The 18,985-nt window shown below is 40.9% G+C and overlaps 2 long non-coding RNA genes across 2 annotated transcripts in view; one reads left to right on the top strand and one right to left on the bottom strand.

Moving 5' to 3' along the window:
• LOC309664563 overlaps positions 1-17,990 on the top strand; it is a 51,074-nt gene extending 33,084 nt beyond the window's left edge. Inside the window, exon 2 of the long non-coding RNA XR_014265931.1 lies at positions 17,730-17,990. This is a non-coding gene — a long non-coding RNA (uncharacterized lncRNA). The remainder of the gene's footprint in view (positions 1-17,729) is intronic.
• A 350-nt stretch (positions 17,991-18,340) lies between these two features.
• LOC309664544 overlaps positions 18,341-18,985 on the bottom strand; it is a 40,463-nt gene continuing 39,818 nt past the window's right edge. Inside the window, exon 2 of the long non-coding RNA XR_014265912.1 lies at positions 18,341-18,644. This is a non-coding gene — a long non-coding RNA (uncharacterized lncRNA). The remainder of the gene's footprint in view (positions 18,645-18,985) is intronic.

Here is an 18,985-nt window from a genome sequence, read left to right as displayed (position 1 = left end):
GCCTGCCTTACACTCCTGCTGAGCTTGCATCCCTCCCTGTGTCCCCAGCACTTCATGGTGCCTGGGGCCGAGCACGTTGGTAAATGTTTGCTGAATTAAAACGAATGAGTGGAATCTACGTTCTGGCAGGATGCCTTCCTTAGCTCCCTGCTCTGTGCTTCTCTGTAGCCCTTGGTCTCAACTTAGTGATCCTTGAAGCTCCAGTGGAGGTGTTTCTCCTCTCTTACATTTTGAGCTCCTTTAGGAAAAGGGCTCATCCTCACATCTTCTGCGTGCACCACCATGGGTTAAGTGAATTCATCTCCTAATCTGGGCCCAACTATACACAACTGGCATTGACAGCAGTAAATCACACTAGTTGATGATTCTGACATTATACTCACAGTTTCTTTAAAAAGATTGGGCTGGTTTGGCTGCTTTCCAGACCTCTCACAAAATGTCAGCTGCTCTTAAAAATCAACCATACACCTTACCAGAGGTTCTACCCCTTCTTCACGTGGTTGTTTTAGATATGAATTGCTGATGTTAACTTGAGAATGAATTTAAGATTTTAAAAAATGTCCTTGAGATATTATACTCTTCATTAGTGAAAGTAATATGTTTATTCATGGTGCCATTTACTTAATTTCCTATCACTGCTTTAACAAATTTTCATGGATTTAGTGACTTAATACAAGACAGAGTTATTATGTCATAGTTCTGTAGGTCTAAAGTACAGTAGACCTGGCTGGGTTCTCTGCTTAAGGCATTTTTCCTGGAGGCTCTGGGGAAGACTTGTCCTTCAAGGTGTCTGGAGAGTCCCAGAACCTTCCCCAGGTTCCATGATTTGCTGGGAGGATTCACAGGACCAGTGTGTAGTCATACAGCTATGATTTAGCACAGTGAAAGGACACAGAGCAAAATGAGCAAAGGAAGAGGGTGCTTGGGGTGAAGCCCAGAGGAAATCAGGCCCAGGTTTCTACAGTCCTCTCCCAGGGAAGTCATATGGGACTAGCTTAATCCCCCAGCAGTGAGTTATAGAAACCCACATGGAATATTACCAACCAGGTGAGCTCATGTACTGGGGGCTGGTCATGTAGGCACCCTCTGCCTTGCATGTAACAAAATCCCAGACTCCCAGAAGGAAGGCAGGTATTGAGTATGAACCACACTGTTTGAACAAACATTAGGCACAGTAAGCCACCTTTATCATTAGAGTCTTGGGAATGGGCCAGCCTTGCAAGCAGGCCTTTCAGAGGGCAGCAGTCAGGACTGCCCTCCTGATGCTTCTGCATACACACTCACTCACTTCCTTGTGGGTGTAGGACTGAGACACTGATCTCCTGTAGGTTGCCAGCTGGGGGCTGGTCTTTGCTCCTAGAGGTTTCCCACATCCCTTATGCTTTCTGTGTGGCCTGTTCTTGCAGCAGGGGGTCAAGTCCCTTTCATCTTTAAATTGCTCTTTGTTCTTGTTCTCCTTCTGCTGCACCTTTCTGATTTCCTCATCTTCTAGCTGGAGAAAGTCCTCTACTTTAAGGGCTCATGTGGTTAGACTGGATCGACTTGGGTAATCCAGGACAGTCTTCCTAACCATAATCCCATCTGCAGAGTCCCTTTTGCCATGCAAAGTAACATATTCACAGTTCCTTTCTTTAGGGCCTGGACATCTTTGAGGCCTTTCTGCCCACCCCACTGTATTTATACATCTCTGATTTTTTTTTTCTTTCTGCATTTGGTATCCTTTCCTAGCAAACACATTTCTCATTGGATCTGAAGATGTTTTCCAGAGTCATATGAAGTCATGTTGCAGGGGTATCTGAGCACCTGCTCGCAGTTGGTGTGTCACAGGTGTCCCCCCTGAGAGGCTGCTGCCCCGCCATCACTAGTGTAGCTCTCACCCACAGCAGTGTCCCCAGCTTGTGGCCTCGCTGATGTAACCTTGACCCCCAGCAAGAAAGACTGTGTATTGGCTTTCTTCTCAGGAAGCCTCCTTCTACTTTTATAAGAAAGTCCAAATCAAGCACTCCTTCTCTGGCCTTAAAAGTTTTGTGGATGTTCTCCCTGTCATAATTTTTTTAAGTGACTTTTCTTGTTCTTCTGGGTCTATCTGCTGTCTGTGCTAACTCTGTCCTCTAATACATGTTAACTCTTTCCAAATTCCGAAAACTCTGAGAAAAAGGTCTATCCTAACTGCTTACTGGAAATGGACATGAGATGATAATAAGACAAAAGGTCTTTACTTATGTTACTTTGGGCAAGTTGTCCATATGCTTTGCCACATGTCTGCCATGGAATATTAATTAATATGTGAAATGCAATGTATACCTCTCTAAATTCTCAAAATTATAAAATTGAGACATGGCTGGCCACAAAGTCTTTGACTAAAAGATTTGAGGACTGCAGGTCCAGTTACTGAAGGTTAGTTATCCAAATTGACTTTCTTAAAAAAAGAAATTATGTTCTTCACTGGTGATATGTTCCACTTTAATATTTTTTCTTAATGAGTGACTGCTTCCATGGCTGATCTGGATTTCTATGTGAAAATAACCAAAAAAATTAAACAAATACTCAGATCTGTGAAATACATTCCAAAAGGGTTTTATTTAAATGGAAATATAGGCATGTGTCTTACATGACAGAAAAGGCATCACCATCTCTCACCAAGGGATGCACTACATCTCAGGACATACAAACTCTTTTGATGTGCAGAGTAAATGTCCTCACTTGAAATGTAGTGGAAGAAGTATCACTGTTTGAACAAGTTTAGAAGGGGTGCATTTCCTATACGATGTGAACAATCATGGTTTATATCGGTCATTTAGTAAACCAGGTGGCTTGACCAAGCTTGGTGCTAAACGTCCATAGGACTTAGAAGATGAGTTTGCAGCTTCAGCCCAACTAAATCAGGAAGTGGCCAGAGTCTTAGGACGCTGAGGATGATAGAACAGCATTGCAGTGAGCAGTGCAGCAGATCAGTGATCACTGACAGAGCTCACTAATGTTTATTTTCTACTGTTTCCCTGAGAATATGTCAGCCAACACTTACATCAATCTACTGTGACTCTTAGATTCATTACAAGAATTTTGTGGGGCAGCCCTTGCGAACCAGGATTCTTACCTGCAAGCTAATGTGAGCTCTGAGCTCCCTGGGGGCTTCTGGACCGGGCTGGGGAGAGGTGTGGGCGCCAACCACTGTCCTGCTCTGAGTCTGGGTCTGTGAGCATCCCTGGTGGGCAGGAGAGGTCTGTAAGTGGGCAGCCTAGAGCGCTGGCAGTATTCTAGAGGGGTGTTGGGGCAGCTCCATCACCACCCTCCTGGGCACCTATTTGGTCTTCTTGGGACCCTATAGCAAGCCTTGTCCTTCCCAGACCACCTGCCTGCCCTGACTCTGTCTCTTCTCCCTCCCCGTTCCAGTTGTTTGGGAACAATGGGCTGACTCAGTGAGAGCCAGGCCAATACCCACCTCTCCTCTCGGGAGACCATGCCTAATGGTGTCCAGTGCAATGGTGTCCTCTGTTGAGGCTTATCTGGCCCAGGGACCACTGGGTCCCTATTGGCCATGGGGACCTTTCCTCCTGCAATTCCTGGGTGTTTTTTCTTCTATTTTATCAATACTTTGTCTTCATTCTCATCTCCTTACTATTTCTCCCTCTTCTCCTCTATCCTTCTATTCTTTCCTTATGTATTTTTTTCACCTATCATTAAATACTTTTCTCCTTATTTCTCTCTTCTCTCTCCATTTTTCCCTATATCCCTCTTCTATCTGTATTGTTACAAATTCTAGAAAATCAACTTGAATCAGTCTAGGTAATTTGGGAATCCGACCACACGGAGAAGGGGAGGATTTAGCTGGGTCTCTGACATGGCTGTAACTAAGAGGCAGCCCTGTCCTGTGCCTTCTGTGGATTAGCTTCTGGCATTCATTTTCCTATATTGGTTCAAAAATCTGAGGAAATGCTCGGACTTACTTGGCTCTGGCTGAGGGGAGTCTCAGATCTCACCACCTGTGAAGATCTGATCTGATCAGGACGGCTCCCAGGCCACCCTACACTTAGCACCGAAGCCCCTGGATTGGGGGGTGGGGCCATGTAAAGACTTGATGTCCACCCTAATGGGGGCACTTAGAAGGGAGGGATGCTGGGAGGGCCATATTATCAAATTTCCTGTTCTTTGTCTCTCTCTCTCTCTCTTTCACTCTCTCTCCATGACCTTTTGCTTTCTTTTCTATTTCTCTGCTTTCCTCTTCTTATACATCTTATCTTTCTACTCCTCGCCTTCCCTTTTTCTCTATGAATTAAAGGACCTAGATTGCTATGAGTCCTGCTACTCAACATGTAACCAACGGACCAGCAGCATCACCCGGGATCTTGATACAAATATGGAATCTCAGCCCCCACCCCAACCTAGTGAATAGAATCTGCATTTTAACAAGATGAGCAGGGGATTCCAGTACAAGCTAGATTGTGAGAAGCACTGACTGGGATGAACCAAGTCCCATCTGTGGGGGAAATTGTTTTGCCCCTTAACTATCCTCCAGCTGCCTGGATCAGAGGAGACTGTGCCGCCTGCTCTAGGATGCAGCTTATCCCACGCACGTGTTAGCCTGAACAGGTGATGCTCTCTGTAACAGGGCCTCAGGAAGCTTGCTCCAGTGCCCTCTGACTGCAAGACACCCTCTTTCTCCCTGATGGTCACCAACCTAGGGGGGCGGAGCCCAGGTATTTTCTCATTGTTATCAGTGAATAACAATCAAGTGGTTAAAGTTAGTCCTATCTTTGAGAACTATAATATTTCCTGAATCGCTATACTCTGCATTCATTAGGAGTTTATTCTTCATATTAAAAACTCATCAGAACTCTAATTCAGAAGTTATATCCTTTATGAATTTAAGATAGAAATTGTTATTCAAAATGCATTGAATTAAACTTAGAATTTAAGTGCATTTTTCTTCCTATGCAGGCCCTTTGTGTGAAAAAGGCATTCTTCTAGGAAAGGACTGGCAAAATATATTTGAGAAAAATAAGAAAAGAAATTACTTGAAATAAACATAAGTTCTAGTATAAATAATTCTATTTTATAGATTTCTTTCGCCTTGAAAAAATAGGTAGCAATAGGTCCTTAAATGAATATAAAATAGACATAGCAAATCGTTTGAACCTTTGTTCTTCTTTAGATCATTTCCAACCTAGAACACCAAGTAGACTAATTAATAAGGCTAATTAATATTGTATTGAAAGATTCACAACAATCTCACAGTGCTCTAAGAGAGCAACAAAGGTGACCCCAAATTTGCAGGGCAGAAAAAGACACGGAAATACTGGAAGCATGGGGGTTGGGAAGGGGACTGTTTGTTATACCTGCACCACTTCATTTATTTAAGAGAAAGAGCTGATGCACATATGGCAAAATATTTACCTTGTTAAAATAAATCTAGATTATCAGTACATGCATATCTGTTTTGGGGGGATGTTTGAAATATTGCATAATCAAATTAATAAAGAATATTGGATTCAGGTTTAAAAGAATGACGTTTACTTGGTATAAATAGAAAGATCATATGACTGTGTAGTTTCAGAATAAAGAGGGATAAGAACAGTGTCAAATCATAATAAGAAAAACTGGACTCAGAGATAAGGAGGGTTTGTATGTAAGGAAGCAGACACTCTGCTAAGTGTGAAGCTCTATTGGTAGAAGGAGCGGAAATTCTCTTGACAGAGATTCCTGCTAATTCAGTCATTTAAATATATGTTGGTTTATTTCAGGTCTAGGTTAATACATTTATTGCTAATGAGTTGATGACTCAACAGAGCCAAGCCCCACATCAGGTAGGAGGTTGCAAAGAAGGGTCTGCAGAGTGTGCCTTGGCTGTCTGAGGCTTGTGCCAGCTCCAGGCTTGCCGATTTCAAGTTTGGCTCTGAGACTGGGTGGTTTTGGGCAGAATAGGAGCAGCATTTCAATGATTGTGTATCGATCTCTTCCATGTACTTGGCCTTGTCAGGGACACGGCCCTCTCCTTCCTAACCATTCACCTCATTACGTCAAGCGCATTGATCCCCGAGGCAGTGACTTTGTACCATGGACAGTCTTGTTGATTGCACTTACCATTGTGGACCACAGTTGAATTTTCTGTACATGTCTCCCCCTTCTGGGCTCTGAGAGCCATTAGGTCAGGGATTAATCTCCTCAGAGGGCCAGGCCTATAACAGATTCTCAATAAGGAGTTGTTAGATTGAGTTAAGGAAAAGTTGCTGTTCTCAAACAGACCTCAACCCAGATGGTTAGTTAAGTTAAAACTTAGCCAACTGTGTGATGCTGCTTGTGTGATGGGAGCCTTTCGGTGCCAAGCCTAAGTGTAACAAGAGGCTTAACACTTCTTCCCCACAAAGTTGTACAAGGACGATGCCCTACTGAACCTGAGAGAGAGGTGGTTCCATTTGCCCTTCATTGCAGGTCTCAGTGACAATAGAGATAAAAGCTGGATTTGGTCTGTCGAAAACTCTCAGAGCAGCTGAAAAGGTTGAGGCAGAGAAGTGAATGAGACACCTGAGCTGCTACCACAAAGTAGCCGATGGGTCCCTGGAAAGCCAGGACCCAGTAACAACTGCCTCTCGCCAGGGCCAGCTGCATTCGGTGGGTGTGGCGCGTCCTTCCTTCCATTTGTCGATTACAATCCTTCCCAACTTGAAAACCTTCACTCGAATCCCTTTTACTCTGTACTAAAATTGTGTAGACACGCCCTTCTTTTTCTACTCCTAGGATTTTTCATTTTTATTTCTCAAGTATTACTTTTCTTTTGCCATATTTATTCACCTCGTGCTTATTTCACATCAATTCTGGCATCAGGGACTACAGCTTGTTTATCCCGATATCCTTTGTACCTACTTTATTGCTTTGCAAAAGTAACGATTTTGCTCATTTGAATTGCCAGGTGTTATCAGCTTGGGAGGGAGGGGTGTGGTGGTGAGTAGAATTTTAAATATGCAGCAGGATAAATAGCAACTCTTGAGACATCTTACAAATTACAGTTTTACTTTTCCTGGAATGAAGTAGTTCCAGAAGTGGTGTTATTAGAGATATATGGAAATTAGGATATATTTTATGAAAAAGGTAAATCTTAAACAGTAATATGAACAGAGTATGGCAGAGTTGTGGGGGAAATAGCTTTAGAAGTAGACTTTTTTATTCATTTGGGAGATGGCAAAAGTATTGTTTTTGATCAAGAAAAGTAAATGATGGAAAAAGTGAATTTTTACCAAAAAAGGTGCTCCGGCAGCAGACTCATTGAAAGGAAGTGCTGCAGAGCCAAGTTTTGGGAAGGTGGAAGGCAGGACAGCCCAGGGAGCATCTCACCAGGGTTTCATGGAAATTCTTCCTGGTGACTGCAGTTCTGGCAGCTTAGCTTCATAGGATGTTGTACTAATAGTGGGTCTCATAGGGAACGACAGGCAAAGTCTACAAATTCTACAATTTGCACACATAATGTAAATGTACAGAAGGCACAGATATGGTATGTACTTCAGGCTATTCATGGGTGATTTCCTGGGTCTGTTGTTTTGACATAAAAGACTCAAGTGGTTTGGTACCAAACTAACTGGGATCTTGAGAAAATGGCCCACAGCAGAGGTGGAGTGTTTAGAGCACTGCTGTGTTCACAGCCCTTGATAACTCCTATGGTTTCTGCACTCTGCAGTCCTGTGCCACTTAACAGTTAGAACAATTTTCTGCCTTTGATGCAGACCACATTTTATATATTTGTATAGACAAAAGCAATGATGAAATTTTAAAATTTTGCAAAACAGGAAGACAGGCTTTGAGTACTTTTTTTAATATTAATATCACAGTCTCAAAACTCTGAGATGTTGAGAATTTCTGATCAGCAAACCTCAAACTTTCAGAGTGGCTAAGACTAGGGCAGCAGTTGAGAAGCTGGATGCTGTTCAAGCATGTTTAAGGGTCTCAGACAGAGAGAAATATTGGTTTAGACCAGGGGCCAGCCAACTTTCTCTATAAAGGGACAGATAATAAATATTTTTGGTTTTGTAGACCATGCAGTCTCTGTTGTGACTGCTCAACTCTGCTGTTGTGTGAAAGTAGCCAGAAGCAATATGTAAATGAACGAGTGTGGCAGTGTTCCAATAAAACTTTATTTAAAAAGCCACACAGCCAGCTGGTTCTGGGTTTAGGTTGCTTACCCCTGGTCTAGTCCACTTTGTATCTGTTTAAGGTATGATGTACGGATTCAGTATGAAGAAATGAAAATTACAACATCAGTGTGACACAATGTAACCTCTCCCACTTGAACTCCACAAAACCTTTGCTAATACTCTTGCTTAGGACAGTCCTTTTCAAACTGTGTCCTAGAAAAACTTTCTTTTCATTTTAAATGTATGCATGTAATTTGATGTCTTTCAGAATAAGATATAGATAGTATACATCTGATCTATGATATTATTACATAGCATTTAGCATAAAACTAAGGTTAAAAAGAGAATCAATTTAAAGAAAACTATTAAACCAATAAGAAGTGTTATACTGAGTACTTAGTGAGTGCCTGACACTGCTTCATGCGCTTTATACATATTTATTAAACACATCCTCACAACAGCCCTCTTATGCCCAGTTTACAGAAAAGGACACTGAGGCATGAAAAGTTCAAGTTCACTATCCTCAAATCACAGAACTAGTTAGTGATGTAACAAGGATTTGAACCCTAGCTGTCTGGCTGCAGGGCCCACACTCAAACCACCTTAGCACGGTACAGAGGATTCATGTTGGAGGTGAATAAAGTGATGATACAGGATGGGGATCCTCTTCCTCAGGGCATGGGAAGCAAGCACTCTCAGACAGTGCTGGTAGGAGCATAAAATGGCATAAGATGGGGATATGCCCAAAGCATATACCCAAAGCGGGGTCTTGAAGAGATGTTTGTACACCCATGTTCATCACAGCATTATGCACGTCCTTGGAGGACAATTTCTATAAACTTAAGTGTTCAAAAGCACCCGCTATTTAGAGCGCTGAAGATGACAGCCCAAAAGGAGTAATGCTTTTAAGTCCCATCAATATATCGTCTACACCAATTAACAATTCCACTTCTAGGAGTTAGTCCCACAGGAACACTCAGAGGTGCACAGAAAGTGCCTGTAAGAAAACTAAGTGCATTGTTTACAGTCAAGATCCAGTTTTCTGTCAATAGGTGAACACAAAGAAATTACTATACTCCATTTTATGGAATAATATAGTATTATATGGAATTCATTCCTTTGAAAACAATGAGGTTATTTAATTAATTGATCTGTTTATTTATTTGAGGTAACGTTGGTTTAAAACATTATATAAGTTTCGTGTGTACAAGATTATCAAATGCATTTATTCATAATGAGATTTAAGAAACATTTTTTTTTTACAGCTAGGAAAAGGGATGTATTTATTGTGCTTCCATTAGAAATTTCCAAGATGAACATATACGTATATGTGCATGTAAATATATATAGACTATTTCTGGAAGCATACAAGATAAATTATTAATAGCATTTCTCATTCTGGGTAAAGATATGCCATGAGTACGCGATGAATGGTATTTTTAAACTACATGCGTATATTGCTGTTCAATTCAATATCATGTTTTGAAAGTATTAGAGGAAAAAAAGCAAAGGAAATACAAAATAGTTTTTTAATTGTGGTAAAAAAACATAACATTAAATTTACCATCCTTACCATTTTTAAGTGTACGGTTCAGTGGTGTTAAGTATATTCACATTGTTGTGGAATAGATCTCTAGATCTTTCTCATCTTGTAAAGCAAACTTAAACCCACTAAACACAAATTTCCCTCCCCATCCCCTCAGCCCTTGGCAAGCATCTCTCTACTATCTGTTTCAATGATTTTGACTACCTTAGATACTTCATATTAGTGAAATCATACAGTATTTGTCCTTTCGTGATGGTTTATTTCAAGTAGCATAATGTCCTTGAGTATCCATATTATAGCGCATGACAGAATTTCCTTCTTTTTAGGGCTGCATAATATTCTATTGTATGTATATCCCAGATTTTGTTTATCAGTTGCTATGGTCTGCATGTTTGTATCCCACCAGAATGCATACGTTGAAATTCTAACCCCTTAAGGTGATAGTATTAGTAGGTAGGGGGTTCTGGGAAGTGACTAAGTCTTCCACTAAGAAAGGGCTTAGTGACTCATAAAGAGGCTCCAGAGAGATCCCTACCTGATTCCAACATGAGAGAATGCAACAAAAGTCTGAGACCCAGGGCTTCCCTGGTGGCGCAGTGGATGAGAGTCTGCCTGCCAATGCAGGAGACACGGGTTCGAGCCCTGGTCTGGGAAGATCCCACATGCCGCGGAGCGACTAGGCCCGTGAACCACAATTGCTGAGCCTGCGCGTCTGGAGCCTGTGCTCCGCAACAGGAGAGGCCGCGATAGTGAGAGGCCCGCGCACCGTGATGAAGAGTGGCCCCAATTGCCGCAACTAGAGAAAGCCCTCACACAGAAACGAAGACCCAACACAGCCATAAATAAATAAATTAATTAAATAAAATTAAAAAAAAAAAAAAAGTCTGAGACCCAGAAGAGGGCCCTCACCCAAACTTACTGGCACCCTGACCTCAGACTGTCAGCCTCTAGAACTGTGAGCAATAAATTTCTATTGTTTGTAAACCACCCAGTCTGTGGTATTTTGTTATATCAACTTGAATGGACTAAGAGATCTATTCATCCATCTACGGGCAGTTGGGTTGTTTGCACCTGTTGGCTATTGCGAATAATGCTGTGATAAACATGGGTATACAAATATCCCTTCAAGATCCAGATTTCAGTTGTTTTGGACATATACTGGGCAGAGGAATTGCTGGAGCTTATTATGCTAATTCTAATTTTACTTTTTTTTTGAGGAAACTTCATATTGTTTTTTATAGTGGCTGCACCATTTTGCATTTCCACAAGGGTTCCAATTTCTCTGCATCCTCCCCTAAATAGTGTTTTTATTTGGTTCCCTTACCCACTGAAATAGCCTCAAGATACGTGGGGAGATGCAATCCACATGGACCCTGAGTGCTTGTGTGCTCTTTCTAGATAGGCTAAGAGTGAAGGCTCTAGCTGCATTTTATCCAGGCCATTCTCAGGGTGTGCTAGAGAAACAGCAGTCCTGAGAGATGAGAGGCCAGCCTCCCCCAGGCAAGGAGCAGGTCTGCATCTTCTCATTACAAGAGCAGTGAATCCCCCGAGCGTGGTGCTTGATCCTCTAAGGCAGCCCACTGCCTGCAGCATCATCCGTCCTGGACCCTTTGCATTACCTGCAGCACATAGGGAGGTTCATGGGAAACCGAGGCAGTATTCACTAAGCCGTGTCTCTGCCACGTGAACAGCTTCCAAAATGGTGCCATTTCTCAGATGTCTTTCTGGATGACCATGAACTATACGACGCTCAGTCTCTCTGTGCTGGTGTTTGGAATGCTTTCAGTTATCGTCTTTTCTCTTTCATGGTGCTTTTGTGCTGATCTTGTTTCCCAAATTATACACTCGACATAAATTATGTCAAATATAAGATCTGTGTACTAACTGTTAGAAGTCAAACCGTTTATATGGCCTTTTTATTAAACATAAAAAATATAAAAATATGCTCATTACTTACTTGAGACTTTCAGCTCAAATTGGGATTTAGACTTAAGTTTCCTTCATGTAAGTAGATTCTAAGTCATTTCCACAGTGAATATATTCCTAATACAGGCTTTTAGATGATATAGATAAGAGTAAGTACTATTTCAAGTTAAGAAAAACCTTTTTGGGTGACTTTCTTCCTTTTTAAAAATTAATTTTATTGAAATATAGTTGATTTACAATGTTGTGTTCATTTCTGCCATGCAGCAAAGTGATTCAGTTATGTATATATACACATTCTTTTTCATATTCTTTTCCATTATGTTTTATCACAGGATATTGAATATAGTTCCCTGTGCTATACAGTAGGACCTTGTTGTCTATCCATTCTATATATAACAGTTTGCATCTGCTAATCCCAAACTCCCAATCCATCTCTCCCCCACCCCTCCTCACTCTTGGCAACTTCAAGTCTGTTCTCTATGTCTGTGAGTCTGTTTCTGTTTCCTAGATAAATTCATTTGTGTTGTATTTTAGATTCCACATAGAAGTGATAGCATCTGATATTTCTTTTTCTCTATCTGACTTACTTCACTTAATATGATCATCTCTAGGTCCATCTGTGTTGCTGCAAATGGCATTATTTCATGCTTTTTATGGCTGAGTAGTATTCCATTGCATATGTGTACCACGTCTTCTTTATCCATTCATCTGTCGATAGACATTTAGGTTGTTTCCATGTCTTGACTATTGTAAATAGTGCTGTAATGAACATTGGGGTGCATGTATCTTGTCTAATTATAGTTTTCTCTTGATATATGCCCAGGAGGGGGATTGCAGGATCATATGGCAACTCTATTTTTAGTTTTTTGAGGAACCTCCATACTGCTTTCCAGAGTGGCTGCACCAGTTTACATTCCCAGCAACAGTGTAGGAGGGTTCCCTTTTCTCCATACCCTCTCCAGAATTTGTTATTTGTAGACTTTTTAATGATGGCCATTCTGACTGGTGTGAGGTGGTACCTCATTGTAGTTTTGATTTGCATTTCTCTAACAATTAGCAGTGTTGAACATCTTTTCATGTGCACGTTGGCCATTTGTTTGTCTTCTTTGGAGAAATGTCTATTTAGGTTTTCTGCCCATGTTTCAATTGGGTTTTGTTGTTGTTGTTGTTATTGAGTTGTATGAGCTGTTTGTATATTTTGGAAATCAAGCCCTTGTTGGTTGCATCATTTGCAAATATTTTGTCCCAGTCCGTATGTTGTCTTTTTATTTTGTTTATAGTTTCCTTTACTGTACAAAAGCTTGTGTGTTTGATTAGGTCCCATTTGTTTATTTTTGCTTTTATTTCTATTGCCTTGGGACACTGACCTAAGAAAACATTGGTACTATTTACGTCAGAGAATGTTTTGCCTATGTTCTCTTCTAAGAGTTTTATGGTGAGGTGGCTTTCTTCTGGCATATATAAGGGTAAGCTAGGGCTTCCCTGGTGGCGCAGTGGTTGAGAATCTGCCTGCCAATGCAGGGGACACGGGTTCGAGCCCTGGTCTGGGAGGATCCCACATGCTGCGGAGCAACTGGGCCCGTGAGCCACAACTACTGAGCCTGTGCGTCTGGAGCCTGTGCTCCGCGATGGTGAGAGGCCCACGCACCGCGATGAAGAGTGGCCCCAGCTCACCGCAACTGGAGAGAGCCCTCGCACAGAAACGAAGACCCAACACAGCCAAAAATAAATAAATAAATTTATTTTTAAAAAAAAGGATAAAATCAATCAGTTCAATTAAAAAAAAATAAAATAAAAAAAAATAAAAGGATAAGCTGTCTCTGAGATGATATTACATTGGTTTGGATGCATGGACAGGAGTGCATCTGTCTGCCATGCACCCTAAATACCTATAGGGTGAGCTCCGGACCTGAAGCACGTGACTCATCTTCCAGTCATTTTCCCAGTTACCCTGTGGTATGCTTGAAAACCTCTGCTTATTTTATTGGCATACTCTACCTTTCACTTTGTCCTTGAGGAGGGATCAGTTAAGAGCTAAGGAAGAGCAGTTTTGAAGAAGAGTCGAAGGTCAGGGCATTTTTCTAGAAGGAGCTGTGCATAAGAAAGAAGAAGGGCAGGTGGTGGAAATACCAGAACTTAGCCTCACACTACAGCTATGGCCAAGGGAGAGAAGTTCAAAATAAATAATGTTTGATGTGCATTAGACAAATGAAGTTTATTTGGACTTGAACTCCTGTCTTCTCTTTTGTGTTTTTTAATGTTCTTAATCATTCAACCTGAATGGCTTATCTTCCTCTCAGAGCTTTGAACATTTTAATGATTCAGTATCCTTCTTTTTTAGAAGAGAGAGAAGAGAAAACTCACTTGAGCAGTGGAAAGAGCTCCCTGGGGAGCTCTTGTGTATGCTGCAGCAAATGCTTTATTAGCTAAAGTTCCCACTGATGGAAAATTCAGACATAGGAAAAGCTCCTACATATTGGAAGAAAATTTGAGAGTTACCAAAAAATATCGTCAGAATGGAATGCAAAATTACTGTGGCAACACTTTTTCATCCATATATACCCAAGTCATAATAAGTGAAATGGTCAGTGAATTACATCGCCAATAAGTTTTCTATCCTTAGATGAAATAAATAATAAATACATGGGTCACTTATTAAAGGAACCTGACTGTGATATCTAGGGTCTTTTGAAAACCCTCCCCTGTCAAACAGTACAGGGCACCTTTAAACTGAGAGGAATTAAATCTCTCCCTGTATGAGTTTCCTAGGGCTGCTGTAACAAAGTACTGGAAATTGAGGGGCTTAAAACAACAGAAATTTATTCTCTCATAATTCTGGAGGCTGGAAGTCCAAAATCAGTGTCTTGGCAGGGCATGGGCAGGGCAAGGGTCTCGGGAGAATCTCTTCCAGGTCATTCTCTTAGTTTATGATGTTGTCAGTAATTCTTGGAGTTCTTTGGCTTGTAGATCATCACTCCAATCTCTGCCTCCACTGTCATGGGGTGTTCTCCCTCTGTGTCTTTATTTCATCTTCCCTCTGTGCATGTCTCTTCTCTTCTTGTAAGGACCCAGGTCATATTGGATTAGGGTCCACTGTCATGACCTCATCTTAACTTGATGACTTCTGCAAAGACCAGATTTCCAAATAAGTTCACATTCACAGGTTCCGGAGTAAGAACTCCAATATATCTCAACGTGAACATGACAGTGGCCTGGAAGGACAGAGGTGGCTATAGTCAAACGATGCTTATCGTAAAGGAAAAGAGGCACTTTCTCATTTTGTTTGTTGTGCCCACTTTTTGTAAGGGAAGAAGAAGATTAATCTGGAATTGATGAGAAATTGATAAGAAATGCTCTGGACACCATGGCAAATGGAATGTGAGAAAATGAGCAAACAACACCCCTGAGTACTACAAGGAGTGGCATCTAGAAAGGGAGGCTGGAGTTTGTGTCAAGGTGAAGAACCGTGGTTGGTGTCTGACATTTACTGAGTGTTTATTGTGAGCCAGGCATGGTTTTAAGCATTTCAGGTGCATCATATCATTTAATCTTTCTCCATGAGTGTCTTCATTTTACAGACGAAGAAACTGAGGCTCAGAGTTACACAATGGTCAATTTCTGTGTTACTCTGGAATATTCTAAGGTATGATTGAAGTAGCCCTTTATTTTCCTGTTTATTATTATGATTAATTACGTGCAGTGAGATAGATTCCCAGAGCACACAGAAGAAAGAGGGGATGAGAGGGAGGAAGACTGTACAACGCAATCGTGTTCTTGGTGGGGCAGAGGCAAGTCTGGGTCACCTCAGGGCTGGGTTTAGGAGGTGAGGGTGCACCCAAGGGCAGTGGTCAGAAAAGACCTGGAGAACTGCTGACCTCAGGATCCTGAATGGACACCTATGTGCTGTGGTTTTGCTGTTGTCCCAGCCCAGGCTGTGGCTCTGTTCTTAGGGATCTGCCATCTTTGCTCAAGGTTCCACATAGAAACAAAGATGCTGGATTGTTTGGTGCCTTTGTGAATTCTGTCTCCCTACTGGGAGTGAGATGTAGAATAGACACAGATGTTCCTGCCAGGTTTGGAAGCCAGCGATGAGGAGTTCAGCGTTGGACAAAACGCATTCCCTGCTTCATAAAGGGGTGTGGACTTGCTCAGCTCAGGACCTGGGGCGTCTTGGTTCAGGGAAATGAGAGGCAGAGCAGTTCTAGGCCAGGCTTTGCTTTTCTGCCCTCTTATCTGGACACAACCTCTCTGAGCATCAGTTTTTCCTGAGTCTTTGTCCTTTACTGGTCCTTTCCTCAGTCATAGGAAGCCCTCAAGATGCATCAAGATGTATATTATTCCCTAAATCGATCTGAACCCAATGCCTGGTCCTCAAGAACTACCTTAGGCCAAGAATCAACCAGGGAAGGGGAGAAAGGATGAAAGGAGGATGCAGGGGAGAGGTGCACAGGTAAGGGTCCTAGCTCAGCTCTCACCTGCAGAACAGAAGCAAGTGGCCTTGATTGTTCACACCTCACTTTACCTGCCTCCAGGTTGGAGCCTGAAGAGCTTGACTGGATTCACTTCTCTCTATTAGAAAGTTGTTAGGTCATTTTCAAATTTCATTTTAATTTATTTTCTCATTTACACTTACTTTGGTTTTGCTTTCTGCTTTTTTCTCCTGATTTTGGCTTTATTACTTTCAAGTAACACTTTTCTTTCAATCACCATTTTCTTCTTCTTAATGCCAGTTTACGTTATTTGCTAAGGGCTGATTTTGTTACCTTCACTCCTGTTTTGTTTATTTGACAGCCCCCTGAGATGATCTGTTTACTGCACTGTGTTCCCCAAGAAACAGTGGGGAAGCTGCCTAACAGACAATCTCCTGGGAGACTTTCCGCTACCCATTTTCAGTGGGAAGCAGTTTCAGTCAGAACTGGCTCGCTCATCATAGCTGGGTAATATAAGCATCCAAATCACAGGGGGTGGGAGCACGTGGCCTCTCGGCGTTTATCTTGATTGAATCATGGGTGTGTAACTTTCTGTCGTTCAGCTCTTGATTTGTATTAATGATTCAGAGTTCATTACCTTAAGATAAAAAAGGTGTTCCTGCTGGCAAGAGCTAGATAAGATTGTGGGCAATTTGAGACTCTCACTGTGTGAAGTTGATGATGACTATATTCCCTGGTAAGAACTGAGAAATTCTGTCCTGTCCTGCCACCGCGTGACACCAAACAAGGTACAGTCGCAATGGGCTTTGTGTCACTGACATGAAATTGAGGGTGGGCGTGGTGGCACCCACCCAGAGTGCCCAGGAAATCTGCAGCAGTGGCTGGGACGAGTAGAGTTTCCCATTACCACAGGGAGTTCATAGGCAGGAAACTTTCTGTTTCTCATTGTATCAGTCTGGGTCTCATTGCTAACATTTCACCTAAATGAAAATGCACTTTTACTTTGTTAAAATTTTTCTTGTGGTAAAATATACATAACATATAATTTACCCTTTTAAGTATTTTAAGTGGCATTAAGTACACTCACATTGTTCTGTCACTATCACCCCACTATTCATCTTCAGAATTTTTTTGAGAGGTAAAACAACTAATATTTACTGTGTATATTTTTTATACAATTTTTAAAGGTTACACTCCATTTTCAGTTATTACAAAATATGGGCTATATTCTTCGTGTCGTACAATGCGTCCTTGTAGCCTCTCTTACACCCAATAGCTTATACCTCCCACTCCCCACCCTTTTTTTGCCCCCCTCCCCCCGGTAACCACTAGTTTGTTCTCTATATCTGTGAGTCTGCTTCTTTTTTGTTATATTCACTAGTTTGTTATAGGTTTTAGATTCCACGTGTAAGTAATATCATACAGTGTTTGTCTTTCTCTGTCTGACTTCTTTCATTCAGCACAATGCCCTCCAAGTGCATCCATCAGAACTTCTTTCATCATCCCAAACTGAAACTTGCTACCCATTAAAAACTAACTCCCCATTTCCTTTCTTTCTCCAGGCGCTGGCAATCACCATTTTACTGGCTTTAGAAATTTGAATAGATACCTCATATAAGTGGAATCATATAATTTTTGTTCTTTTGTAACTAGCTTATTTCACTTAATGTTTTCAAGGGTCATCCATTCTGTGGCATGTGTCAGAATTTCCTTCATTTTTTTTTTTTTTCCACACACACACACTGTATTTTATTTTTACAAGAGATAAATAGACTGACACCAAGCATTGTACATGGATGACCACAACAAAAGCAACAATGATTGCAATTACCAAACATGAAACACACTCATACTATGTCATAATATTGACATTCAGTCCAGTAATCCTCCACTGTAACAGCTCCTTTACTTTGCAGTGAAAATTGATTTGTATATTCTTTGCCTCTGAGTCCTTGTGGGATTTTTTTTTTTTTTTAATTCAGACAGAAAGTCACAAAAATTATACTCATCCTCATCAGTTCACTCAGTCCCATGTAATTAATTGTTTTTTTTCATCTTGATCTTTTGTTAGCACTTTTATGAGTTCATCAGTTTTTCATCAGAGTTCTGAAAATGCTTATTCATTCAGTTCAGCAGTACAGTCAGTTACCAGAAACCTGTACTTGTCAGAGTCTTTTCCATGAATTTCTTGAAGATGAAACCCTTTTATAGGAACATATTTGCAAAATCATCAGAGTACACCCAGAACTGTCTGTAAATGACAAAAGACTTAAAAATGACCACGGTAAAAGATTTGATGAAAGTTCATAATAATGCAGTTGACAAGAAAATTAGTTATTTCTGAGATATACATTTTAAAGTAATAACTAGGATTATTACTTATAACATTATACCAGAACATATAAGATTTTTAGAAATTTCATGTAATGTCTGAAACATTTATATTAACATATTTCCATACATATTTCCATACAAATACAAATATAAGATTTTTAGAAATTTCATATAATGTCTGAAACATTTATATTAACATATTTCCATACATATATCCATACAAATACAAATATAAGATTTTTAGAAATTTCATGTAATGTCTGAAACATTTATATTAACATATTTCTATACAAATAACCCAATGAAAGTTTAGTATTAGTTGTTTTGTTTGTTTTTTTATGCTGCTGGTTCTTATTAGGCATCAATTTTATACACATCAGTGGATACATGTCAATCCCAATCGCCCAATTCAGCACACCACCATCCCCACCTCACCGCAGTTTTCTCCCCTTGGTGTCCATATGTCCATTCTCTACATCTGTGTCTCAACTTCTGCCCTGCAAACTGGCTCATCTGTACCATTTTTCTAGGTTCCACATACATGCATTAATATACGATATTTGTTTTTCTCTTTCTGACTTACTTCACTCTGTATGACAGTCTCTAGATCCATCCACGTCTCAACA

This window comes from Balaenoptera physalus (genome assembly GCF_965194825.1).
Source record: "Balaenoptera physalus genome assembly, chromosome: 7".
Classification (NCBI taxonomy): Eukaryota; Metazoa; Chordata; class Mammalia; order Artiodactyla; family Balaenopteridae; genus Balaenoptera; species Balaenoptera physalus.
This window is presented reverse-complemented; position numbering and strand designations above follow the sequence as displayed.